We start from the raw sequence: 13,374 nt of genomic DNA, 5'->3' as shown, positions 1-13,374 counted from the left end.
TTTTTTAAGTTTTAATGGTTGGTTAGTGAGTAATTTGAGTTTTACTTTTCTCTCAATTCTATGGTGCTTGAGCTATTTATGAAGCAAATTAGATCCAAGTTTTGAATGTACTAGGGTAAATTAGGTAGGGGAACAGGATCATACCCTTATTTGGTCCATGTTTCTTGATTTTAGTAAACAATTAGTTAGTTTTATGGATGCTTCATGTGCATGTAGATCTAGATCTAAATCTAGGGTTTGGTTTTTTTATTAATTTCATTTTTGTAAATTTATGTTTGATGAAATTGGATTAGGGTTTGCATGAAAGTTATTGGGTAAAATATTAATTATTGCTAATTATTGTCTTTGAAATTATTTATTATAATCAACAAATATGTATTTTAATTATTTATGGATAAATAGGACATTAATTAATTTTCCTCTACCATGGTATGTTTGTTTGCTTCATGTAATTATATTTTATTTATATTCATATATATCTGAAGTATATATAATTATTCTCAAGTAATTATTAATTTGATTCATTTTTATATATATCTGAATAAGAAGTCCTTTAATGTTTTTTTGTTGTTGTTGTTGTAAAAGATGGAGTACAGGAACTCTTGGATGTATGGTTCGTTAAGGTTCAAGGCAGCTTTCCGTGAAGAGGTGGATAAATTTATTGAAGCCGCAGAGAAGCATGCAACGACGTTGACAGAGAATAAGGATATAATTATTTATCCCAGTAAAGGTTGTAAGAACCGTAAGAATATAATTATTTATCCCTGTAAAGTACATTCTCCTCACTATTCTTATTTCTGGCCCTAAACAACCAGGCATTGATATAGACGTGTTTCTCGAGCCTTTGATGCAAGAAATGAAGAGGCTATGGAGGCATGGGGAGCCGATGTACGATGCGTTCCGAAAGGAGGAATTCATATGTAGAGCAATAATATTTGTTACTACCAATGATTACCCCGCGTTGTTTGCTTTATCTGGACAGATTAAAGAGAAGATGGGGTGCTTAGTTTGCTTGGATGGTACTACATGGGTGTTCCGGCATGCATTCAAGAAGATAGTTTACCTAAGAAACCGGCGCTTCTTAAAGGCAAGTCACAAGAACCGCAGCAAATTGTTCTATAGATTTTATGACAACACCCTAGAGATTGAACCCCCTCTAGAGAGACGTCATAACGGAGAACACGTGTACAGAATGGTGAAAAACATACGCGTCATCTATGGAAAGAAGAATCCGGATGGGACGAATAGAGATAGAAGCACAGCTCCTGTCGAAATTTGAATTATCCAAAATTAGTGACAAAGATAGATGACCGACTAAAATAATAGAGCATGATTTTAGAAAAATTTAGGAAAAAAACATCACATTTGGAGTTAGTATGAGGAAGAAAAACTAGTTACAAGTTTCAGCCACAGATTAAAAAGAGAAATCACACCTGTTCATCGTTGATCATCATAAACAGTTGTGATTTTTCTTTTTAATCTATGGGTAAATTTTGTAACTAGTCTTTCTCCCTCATACTAACTCCAAATATGATGATTTGTTTCCTAAATTTTTCTAAAGTCATGCCCTATTAAGTTACTGTATTGATTTGGTCATTCTTTTCATTTGACAAAGTTTGAGCAATTCAAATTTTCAAATTTAAAAAAATAACAAGTTCTAACAAGATTTTGAAACGCCAAATGATTTCAGCTGAAAAAGTGATGAATACCAAATATGTATAACTCATCAAGATCTATAACTTTTATGTTGGTTATTTCTTCATCTGTCAAAGTGATAGTAAACATTATTCATAAATCAACATGTCTCTCATATAGTTCATGAAACTATGAGTGATATGTGAACTTGTGAACAATGTTTACTAATACTTTCAAATAAAGAAGTGACCAAAATAAAAGTTGTAGATAGTGATGAGTTCAACAACTTTTACGTTCATGACTTTTTCAGTTGAAATCATATACTCTTTCAAAATGTTGTTTAAAGTTGTAATTGTTTGAATTTCAAATTTTGAATCGTACAAAGTCACATGACTCTTTCAAATTTTTAATTTTTGATTTTTTTTTGTTTTCTATATTGTTTACATATATTTGTGCATATATAGAATAATACAAAATATTATATACATTTACTTTGTGTTTTTGTGATACAAAAAAATACAGAATTAATAATTTAATAAAATGGAAAATATTTGTAGGGGCGGCTAGATTAGGAACCACCCCTACAAATGCATTTGTAGGGTTGGTTGGTGTTTTAAGCCGCCCCTACAAATCGTCCTGGGTATATAAGCACGGGCGCTCAGGGGCCAAAATTTCATAAGTGTTGGGCGCTCTCTTCTTCCTCCCAACGTCGTCAGGCTGCCAAGTTTTTGTCGGCGCCCCACTGCCGCCACCTCCTGGACCTCTCCCGACGCCGGCGCCCCCTCTCTGTACCCCCGGGGCCATAGCTCGACATCCCTGGGCCACCACGATGCTGCGCGCCCCATCTCCACGGCGGCTAGGGTTTTAGAGCCCCCGGCCGGCCAACCCGCCGCCTCCTCCCCATCCCCGACCTCGAGCTCCGCCAACCCGCTCCATCCCCCGGGCCGCCAAGCAAGTTAGGGTTTGCGGCCGTGCCGTCCACATCCACGACCCGGTTCGCTGCCATCTCGTTTCCGACCTTGTGGTGCCGCGGGACTACTCCCCGCCCTCCCGTGGCCCAGGTGCTCGTGCGCTCTGGCATCCGTGCTCCCTCCCCCAGCGAGCGGCCACGGTGCTCGAGCTCTCCGACGTCCACGCTCCTTACCTAGCGTCCACGCTCCATCCCCCGGCTAGCGGCCCCGGTGCCCATTAGGGTCCAGCGTCCACACACCTCCAACGGCGGGCGGCCCGGCTGCCCATGCTCTCTGGCATCCGCGCACCTCCACCGTCGTCCACGCTCCTCCACAGCTTCCCCTACACCTGACAGGTTTGGATCCACCACTGCTGCTGCTCGCTGCTTGCTGCTTACTGCTCCATCACTTGTTCCTGATGCTTTACCCAATGTGCATTGCCTTGGTTCGTCAATGCTTGTGTGCTTATTTGCGTAAATGGTCGTTGCATGCTTGGCAAATTGGTTTACCCAATGCTCAAGGAATTGACTTCCAGTAGTAACAGCTCCTAATGGTTTGAGTACCTTATCCTGATGAATCTAATGCCATACTATTAGTCAGTACTGTTTTCTTCTTCCAAGATGTTTCCAGTTCTTCATATGGAGTATGTATTCACCAGTTCAGTAAGTACTATTTTGTTCTCTTTTTGACTAACGAGAATGCCAATGAAAAAGAGACGGCTTTAGCATGAGCATGAATCTTTTAAATTTGATTTTTGGTGTGTTGACAAGCTAAGTTCTGTACTACTACACGATGCAATAGCCGAACTTGGTAGGCTTTAAGTTTCCAAAACCTGACCATTTTGTAGCTTTGTAGTCTCTCCATGGATCAATTATACTGAAAAGCTTAGTCTACGATGACGTCACTAGCCATAGAGATTTTGCAAGTACTTATCTGAAATTGTTATGCTAGGAGATGGCAACTGTGTACTACTACTATCTGCTGCCTGTCGATCTAGTACCATCTTTGTTCTTCCATGTTGCCAATTCATTCATTCGTATGATGATTCATCAGTTTAGTACTTGTTATTGTTTTAGTACTCTTTGACTAACTAGAATACTAGTGGAAAAGCGACAGCTTTAGCATAAGCATGAATCCTTTTTAATTGATTTAAGGTGTGTTGACTAAATGCAATCCCCGAACTTGCTATTCCTTTGAATTTCCAAAAATCTAGAATTCTGATAGACACTAGAAATAGTTGTTACAAGTTGTCATTTTGAAACTCTGCAGTCTCAACATGGATCACTTGTATCGAAAAGCTTAGTCAACTATGACCTTATTAGTCGGAGAGATTTAGCAAGCACTTGTTTGAACTTGTTATGCTAGATGATGATGTGTGAGTCATATATTCTATGCATGTCGATATACAAGATTTTATACTCTGTTCAAATGTTCAGACTACACACACTGTTTGATTCAAGCAGAGATATGCATTTGATGAACTTATTGAATGTCCTCTCCTAGTAAATAGCACTATACACCCCTGTTTTCTTACTTTGTTTCGTGCTCAGTGTTCCTAGACCCTAGTGATGTACTGTCATAGTCAGAGTCGAGATAATCACCACTGGAGGGTGTCCTGGGTGGAATCAGTTATTAAGGATGAGAAACTGGATCATGATGAAATAGAAGTACAGATGTAGATGAGAAATTAGATGGACTGATTCTTGTTTTGATCAAATGAGGAGACTGCCACAGCCTTATATAAGCTAATAAATCCAATCCTGATGGTAAAAGCCTGGAGCTAACAACCTTATCTTGTATCTAGCTAACAATCCCATTTTTAATCTTATCTCTCTAACCAAACTAATCCAGTCTCCTTCTGTACATGAGGGGTGGTTCATGGACATGCTGGCTCATACCCCCCTTCATCCACACCCATGACATGTACCAAGGATTACAATCGGTGTATTGTTTAGTTGGCCAACAGTGCATCTGAATTACCAAGATACGCAACATAGCAGATGTTTAGCTAGAAAAAAATTGAGCACAGCCAGGACTGAAGCAAAATGACAGTTTCCTTTGGTGTTTTACAAACATAGAAAAATTGATGAGTGATTTGCTTAAGTGGTACTTCTGCAATGCTATGATGCTATTTTTTCTCTGACACAAGGAATACAAAAATTAGTTGGCAGTGAGTACTGAAAACTGAAACATGGAGCAGTGCTCTGCTTCTCTCTCTAATTTTGTGTTGTTTTCTATGCTATATTCTTATCTCTATCTAATTTTGTAGAAATTTACGGTATGTCTACAGTCATGCTGATCGTCTGGAGCATCACAAGGGTCCTTTCATATTTCTTTTCTAACCTGCATACAGTGAACACCAGTTAACTCTATCATAATCCAGCTTTACGATGAACTCTTTCTCTTTTGTTCTGATCTCATCATTAAAAATTTGGAAGCGTTAAGGTTCAATTCTCACAGGCGAAGCTATCTGATGTGGCTAGTTCTTTCTTCTTCTCCTTACGAAACTTCCTTCTATCTTACAGATCTATCAGGCAACAGAAAAAAGAAATTATAATGCATATGAGGTAGCTCATATGATGATCGAATGGCCCCCTACTTATAAGCAGCTATTGTTTTTTGGCACCTTTCCTATCCTCTATGTTTGGGAAGCAGCAGCTGCATTTTTTTACACCTTTTCCTCTCTATGTTTGTTAAGTAGTTGTTGTTTTTTTTGCCAAATCTCCCCTCTCCTCTCCTCTCCTTTGTTTTGCCGATGATGAAATTACCTAAGTCCATACATTATATGAAATATGAGCTGATGATCAAGAACTTGTGAGGAACTTGGCATCATTACCAGCCGCCCCTACTGTCTTTTTCTATATACTCACTGTTTTATACATATATGTTCACTGTGTTTATGATGTCTTTATGCTCCAAGTTCTTTATCAAATTATGATTGATATGTTTCTGAGGCCTCTACCTCTACTACTACTATTACTACTCGTTTTGTGAGTTAGTTTGAACTTGATTGATGGCTATTTTCTTCACTTCCACTAGGAAATGGACTCTTGCTATGTTGTTTTCAACGGGAAGAAACTTGGGATTTACATGTCTTGGCATGAGGCTAGTGAACATGTGCTTGGGTTCAAAAATGCTATACACAAGAAGTACAACAACTATGACCATACACTTAGAGATTTCAATGCCTATGTTCGAGCAGCAACTACCTCCCCTAATCTGGTCCCAACTGATTGTGGTGAAAGCATCTCCCTCAGAGTGGTAAGAGTGGTTCTTGCAAGAATGTGGTGATTATTAGTCTATTGGTGATGGTGTTTGGACTTTAGATGAGGCTTTCCATGAGCTGTCAATGCAACTGCAATACTTAGGCCTGTGATGACACAACTAGATGTTCGATGTAGTTGGATAACACAATTGTATGATGATTTAATTATGGTGTCTGAGGCCTATTAGTTTGGATAACACTAATTTATGTTGGTAGCGATATTTTGGTTGCACAAGCAACATTATCTATTAATAATACTGATGCTGCTTTGTAGACCCTCCTCTCCTAGTCCTACTACTTCTACTCTTCTCATCTCCTGTCCTCTGCTCCTACTTCTTCTACTCCTCTCCTCTCCTGTTCCTCTACTATAATTGTTTTCCTTGACATAAATTTAGGAGAAGATATGGTCGAACTCCCTTCGCAGGATCTGCAAAATAATTATGTGTATGATCTAGGCTTCTAACCAGCATTGGGGAGGGCAAACCACCCATATCCAAGCATAGTAAGTAACATGTTTTAAAGACACCGCTATAGATATTTTGTTCTGATATATATAATTCTTAAACGTTGACAATTCATCCTATACCATGGTTCAGAGAGACTCTCAAATTTCGGGGTTGATTTTCTCAAAGTTGATACATTCCCTATAGATGGTCGACTCAAGCAATGTCGAATTAGCTTTTCTATTCTCGCTAGGGCGGGTAACCAACAAGGTATGATTTTATACATCGATAGGACGAGCAGCGGTCAACCTCATGGCATTACTGCGCAAAAAAATGATGTGCAAGCATGTTTAAGGGCGCTTCAAAATATTGGGTACAATATTCCTACATACTCCTCCATGAGGATTGCTGCTTTGAATGTGGGGCTCCAGCATGATATTGGACTGTTTTGTGTAAAGCTTGTTGAGGACAACATGAATGATGTGGTCAGTCTCATAACTTATATCCAGATTAATTGTTATGTCTATATATATGCATGGTTCTGATAACCACATTTTTTCCAACACTTGCAAATTCAGGAGAACGACGTAACATATGCAAATTGTAGCTTTGAAGCCATTTTAAACCAGGCCATGTATCACTTGGGTCATTATAAATGGGAATATGGTGGCCCTGTTCTCACTTCAGAGGGAATCCAGGAAAAAATTCTTGTGACTAGGATTGAAGATTCTCGACCAATGCTGATCGTCGTCAATAGACCATGTGAACGATCTTGTGAAGCAAGGGAGAGTGCACTAGTAAATACAGTGCACTACATTAGTGACATTTTGGCATATGAAATGAATGATCTGCACTATATCATTGTTGATCGTGTTGGTGCATGTCTTGCATAGACATTGGTGTACACTTGGTGGTGTTGGCACATTGGTGCATCACTTAGAAAAATGTTTGTGAAAAGCTAACACACATACACATAGTGGTGTACACTTGGTGGTGTTGGCACATTTACAATGGAGAAGAAGTTGGAGTTGTTGTGGATCAACTTGGTGAAGAAAAGGAGGCAAAACAGGTCACTGGAAGTGACCGAACTCTACGTAGCGCAGCAACTAGACGCTGGCTAGCGAGTCCGGTCGTGTGTTCCTGAGAAGGCGCGATCTCGGTCAAGTGACCGGGCGCTGGCCTCGGTAGGACCAACGCGTCTGGTCAGTGGCAGCAGTTGGGCACGGTCTTTGTCAACTGACCGGATGCTGCATAGTTAAAGTGACCGGACATGTAGGGCCTGCGTCCGGTCATAGGTGACGTATGGTGACGTAGGCGGCGCTGGAGTTGGCGCGTGGGCGCAGAGCTGATCGGACGTTGGTCTGCGTCCGGTAGTACAGGAGCGGATACGGCCGGTCATGGTTGACCGGCTCTGGGAGCTCTCTAGACTCGACCGGACAATGCCCCTCCTACGTCCGGACATGGTGGACCGGACACGTCCAGTTAAGAAAAATTGGCTCTGGTAGCTTACTGGAAATGACCGGACTCCAGTGTAGAGTGTCCAGTCACTTTGAGGAGTGTGTTCGGTCGTAACTTAACCGTTGAGATCGGGCGCTTAGCCTTTAAAGCCAGGGATGATGTGGCAGCCATCCATTGATCGGACGGTGGTAGGGTGCGTCCGGTCGATACGACCGGCGTGTCCGGTCTCCCAAAAAATGCCCAGTGAAGGTGTAACGGTTATTTTAGCTTGTGGGGCTATAAATAGAAGTGTTGGTCGGCCTTTGGCCGAGAGCTTGGTAGAGCTGAGCACACTAGAGCCTTGATGGCTTTATGTGGTAGTGCTTGGGAGCCCTCTAACTCACTTGAGCTTGATAGTGTTCATCTGATCGAGTGAGTGAGAGATTCTAGTGCGATTGCATTATGATGTTGCATCGAGTGGCACTAGGTGGTCATCTTGCAAGCCGGTGGTGCTTGTTACTCTTGGAGGTTGCCACCTCCTAGATGGCTTGGTGGTGGTCTCCATCGAAGCCCGCAAGAAGCTTGTGCGGTGCTCCGGAGAAGAGCTTTGTGAGGGGCATTGTGCTCGCCCCGCGGGATCCACGAAGAGCAACTCCAGTAGAGCGAGACGCGAAGGTCGACAAGTGGTCCGGCCGGGTCAAGTGTTAGAGCTTGTGGTAAGCACTCCATGTGGGAGAGTGTGACTTGTGGGTCACCACTAGCAAGAGGACCGGCGGCAACCTTGGAGCTTGTCTCAATGGAGAAGTAGCGTGTTGGCAAGCACGTGAACCTCGGGAAAAAATCACCATGTCAGCATTGTTCTTCATGTTGGTTTGTAATCCCCTTACACAAGCTTGTAATTACTTTTATATACATTGTGCTTGTGTAGTTGCTCTTGTAATTAGTTAGCTTGTGTAGCTCACTAGTTACCTTCTTGCTTGTGTAGCATAGAAGTACCTCCCTTCCATGGCTAATTTGGTTTGTGTAACCTTGTTACTCACATTGTTTAGTTTGTGTAGCTAAGTATTTGTGCTCTCTAATTTGGCATTGGTTGCCTTGTTATTGAGTATAGCTAGTGAGCTTAGGAGCTTTGTGCTTTTGCTTACTAGCATGTGTAGGAGCTTCCTCGTTGCTTAAAGTAATAGTGGCATAGGTTTGTGTGACATTGCTTCTAGAATTTGTTAGGTGAGCTCTAACTAGCCCAACACCCTTATTGCTTAATTAGGACCTTTATAAGGTGTTTGTGAACTTCGAAAGAGGGGTGTAGTCTTGGCTAGACCGATTGTTTTAATTCTGCATTTGTTTCGGTTAGCCGGCGTGATTAAATTTAGAAAGGACTATTCACCCCATCTAGTCTGCCATCTCGACCCTATAGTCATGTTGCCCATATGCCTGGGTTAATTACTCCCAAAACACTTCCAAGGTGAGCAGGCAGGTTACACTACGAAGCTTTTCCCTAGTCGTTCTAATAAGGAGCAGCCGCTAAGGATTCCATCTCCCAAGTGTTATGGTGTCATCTCCAATAATGGCACTAATACTCGCAGCATAGAAAATTCTTGGAAGTTAAATTACTGTTAGTTGTAATAATGAACTGATCTAAATTATTATGGTTTGTAATGAACAAATTTAAATTATTATGTGTTTGTAATGAATGGGTTTCTAATGAAGTAATTTAAATTATTATGGGTTTGTAATGCATATATCTTCTTGTCAATTAGTTGTTGATATAATGTATATTGCACTCCAGTTGCAAATTCATGGAGTATGTAGAAAACAAGACCATGGTTGGCAAATACAGTAAAGTCGCACTACTACAGTCCAAACCCTTCCTTTCTGCCGGTTTTTGTGCCGCCACTAGGAGAGCATGTATCCATGGTGGTTTTGTAGCCGGCACTAATAATAGATTATTCATGCTTGCTCTAGTTACATGATGTGTATCGATAATGGAGCATCACTGGTTGTGCCTATATAATTGCGTGGCCGCAGGGAAAATAGTGTATCCGAACCGGCACTAGTTATTGTACGGCCATGGTGTCAATCAAATGCATGGGAAAAGGCAGCAGCAGGTCTGTAGATGTCAGCTCGATCTAGGATAGATTTTTGAGAGCGGGTCTATTCATTCTTATTGTTTGGAAGTCCAGGTTGGATGTTCCACGTGACGCACGCATGCGCGCATTTGTTGGCAAGTTGTTAGTATGTAATTTTACAAGTCCAGGTTCAGTTTTCCACGTGAGGCATGCTCACATTTGTTCCCAAGTTGTTAGTATGTAATTTTATGCAGCTTGGACAGTTTATTAGGCCCTAAAGTCCAGGTTCGGCCTTCCATGTGAGGCATGCACGCCTTTGTTCGCAAGTTGCTAGAGTATCTAATTTTACTCAGGTTTGACGGTTCAGAGTTTAGGTCATGATGATCGGTACACTTAATCTCTGGAATTGTCGGTTCCTTATTTTTAGCTTTTCTCGCATTTCCTGACCGTGAATACTTCAGCAAATGATGGCTTGCAAGTTAAACCAACCAGCATTGGGGAGGCCAAACCACCCATATCCAAGCATAGTAAGTAACATGTTTTAAAGAGACCTCTATAGATATTTTGTTCTGATATATAATTCTTAAATGTTGACAATTCATCCTGTACCATGGTTCAGAGAGACACTCTCAAATTTCGGGGTTCATTTCCTCAATGTTGATACATTCCCTATAGATGGTCGACTCAAGCAATGTCGAATTAGCTTTTCTATTCTTGTTAGGGCGGGTAACCAATAAGGTATGGTTTTATACATCGATAGGACGAGCAGCGGTCAACCTCATGGCATTACTGCGCAAAAATATGTTGTGCAAGCATGTTTAAGGGCGCTTCAAAATATTGGGTACAATATTCCTACATACTCCTCCATGAGGATTGCTGCTTTGAATGTGGGCATCCACCACGATATTGGACTGTTTTGTGCAAAACTTGCTGAGGACAACATGAATGATGTGGTCAGTTTTTCTACAAATCATGAATAGACCGAATAAGTCTCAACAATTTTATTGCCCTAGCTGTCTAAGGCGATTGTCGTCTTATTTTACATGCGTTCCTTGTCGGAGAGGCTACATATACTCTGGACGTGACGACTGTCTAATTGTTACTATGATGATGTTAAGAAGGATAGCCAAATGTACAAGCAAGGACCACTACTTGTGGACATCAGAACACTACAACCTACGACTACGGATATTTCACATTTCAGTTCACCATTCACAATCGAGTGAATCGATGGTAAAAAGGATTTTCATCTGCCGAATTAATAAAGGTAATTTTTATGTGTTTTTCGAGTATACATCCAGAAAATAGGCAAAAACACCTGACATCGTGGAGGTAACACCCGCGCGCCATGTAGGAGAGCATAAATGCTAAACTATATTTTTTTTAGTTAACACCCACCTCGACATATTTAAGAAATTGTGTATTGCAATTCTTATAATTTATGATACTCTATATCACCCTAGAAAAGTTGTAAAATCGGCTTGTACATAGGGAAATAGACCAACTAAAAGATCAAGATGGGTAAACTGAACACAAAATTAGTTCAGGGTGTTAACTGTCGAAATGGTATTATTTTCATACTCTTTATTGCATAGTATTATTTTCATACTCTTTATTGCCTACTAAAAGTTAGCTCTCGAAATGGTATGTGATGACTATTAATACCTTAGAGGGCATATTTGGTCGGGGACGACAGTTGGACATCCAGCAATACCCTCTACATTTTTTTTTTGGCAGAAACAATATTACACATTTCTTTACTGGTCATTTTCATGTGACGGAGACCACAACAACAGAGATTTACGTCAAAAAATGGCTGGTTGTCTTTAAATAGGCTCTCCATTGGTTTGCGGGTAGAGTCATTCGGTCTCTCTATTTTGTTGCTTTATGAAAGGTTCTCTTGGTTAGGCGCCCGGAGGCTGGAACATTTTTATTACAGATGGTTGGGTAAAAAACTCTTACAAAGACCTGAACAAAGATTTCCTTTTTCTACACAAATTGGATTCACCTAGCCATCTGGATTAAACTAGGTCAACCTGTTGGGTTCAAATGTGCAAAATGCTTAACTGGTGCAATCCACAGGTATATCGAGTTCGTCTCATACATCTTGAATTATCTCTAACCATATATATCTTTGCTTCAAACAGAGCAACCTCTGGCGTGCAGCTAACTACAAATGGGAAGGTTGAATGATTTCCCATTTATTAGTTGAGCAAACAAGATGGAACAACTGCAATATTTAGGGGGCACTTTGGTAACAAGCATGGATCTGTCTTAGAATTGCTAAGTGATATATTTCTTTGTATGTAGTGCACCAGAAGGATTGTGTCATTCTCATATGGGCTTTGTTGCGGTACTCCGAATTGACTGTATGTGGACCGTCGACCTGAGTGACTTTTATCACATATTTCCTCTTATTATAGAAGGTAATAGTAAAAAAAATATTTATATATATACTAGTTTGGAAAATAGAGAAAATATCTTCTTATTAGATCAAACTTCCATTTCCTATTAGATCTAAATTGTGATCAACATGATGGGGATCCCACACATAGACTCATCACGAGATTTGTAATTTGCATTGGTACGTGATCATCCCAACATGAGTGTTTTATGTGACATCTTTTTTTAACATAACATATATAGAGAGGGAAAGAGATGCATAGTAACTAACATGCAAAGACATGACTATAATTCTAACGTGACTAATTTATTGTGTAACATGTTTTGACACACGTACTTGTTGCTTTTTGTGTAGATATTTTAGTGTGGACAAACACAAACATGTGCATGTTTATATATAACAAATATAAACATGTGCCTCGCAACTTTCTTATCGGTACTTGTAGAACTGTTTCATGAACACATTTTCATCACAGTAAAAATCTTAATGGGGAGAACTAGGTCGTCTTGACAACATATTTTCGTGTGAATAGCTTGACCGGTGATGGTGAGGCACACTCTGATGCTCGAGATTTATTTATTTATGGGCCAATTGCATTACTGCCCTTGTTTTCAACTCCAACTACACGTTTGCCCCTATTTTTTTAACTTTGCAGATTTGCCCCTGTTTTCGCAATCTGAGGCTTCCCCTTGCCCCTATTCTGACTTAACGATGTTAAGTGAAGGCTGAAAAGACACAAATTCCCTTGCCATAAATGTCCCAATAATCAATAGGATTTTTTATGTACAGATTTATTGTGGACAAATAACATCACATATATTTTGTTTAAATATCAAAATGTAATATATTTTTGCGTGCTTGACGTGATACAAATTAGTAATGACAGGAGTATGCAACAGTTGGAGCAGTCTGTACACCGAATTAGCAATGACATCAACCCCTGCATCCTAAAAAAAGATTCCTTCTTCCCAAACCGCAGCACGTTCCCAACCACCTCGCACTGGGCCATGACGTCGACGGTACGCGTCCGCAGCACCTTCCCAACCAGCAGGCGCACGGGCACCCTCGCCTCCACCTTGAGTGGCACGGTGCCCACGGCCCGCTCGGCAGCGAGCTGGCTCCACTGCCGCGCTGGTGGTCGGCCGCGTTGCTGGCCTGCCACGCTGCGCTGACC

Source organism: Miscanthus floridulus, chromosome 10 (genome assembly GCF_019320115.1).
Source record: "Miscanthus floridulus cultivar M001 chromosome 10, ASM1932011v1, whole genome shotgun sequence".
In the NCBI taxonomy this organism is placed as follows: domain Eukaryota; kingdom Viridiplantae; phylum Streptophyta; class Magnoliopsida; order Poales; family Poaceae; genus Miscanthus; species Miscanthus floridulus.
The sequence above is the reverse complement of the archived record's forward strand: the minus strand, read 5'-3'. Positions refer to the sequence as shown.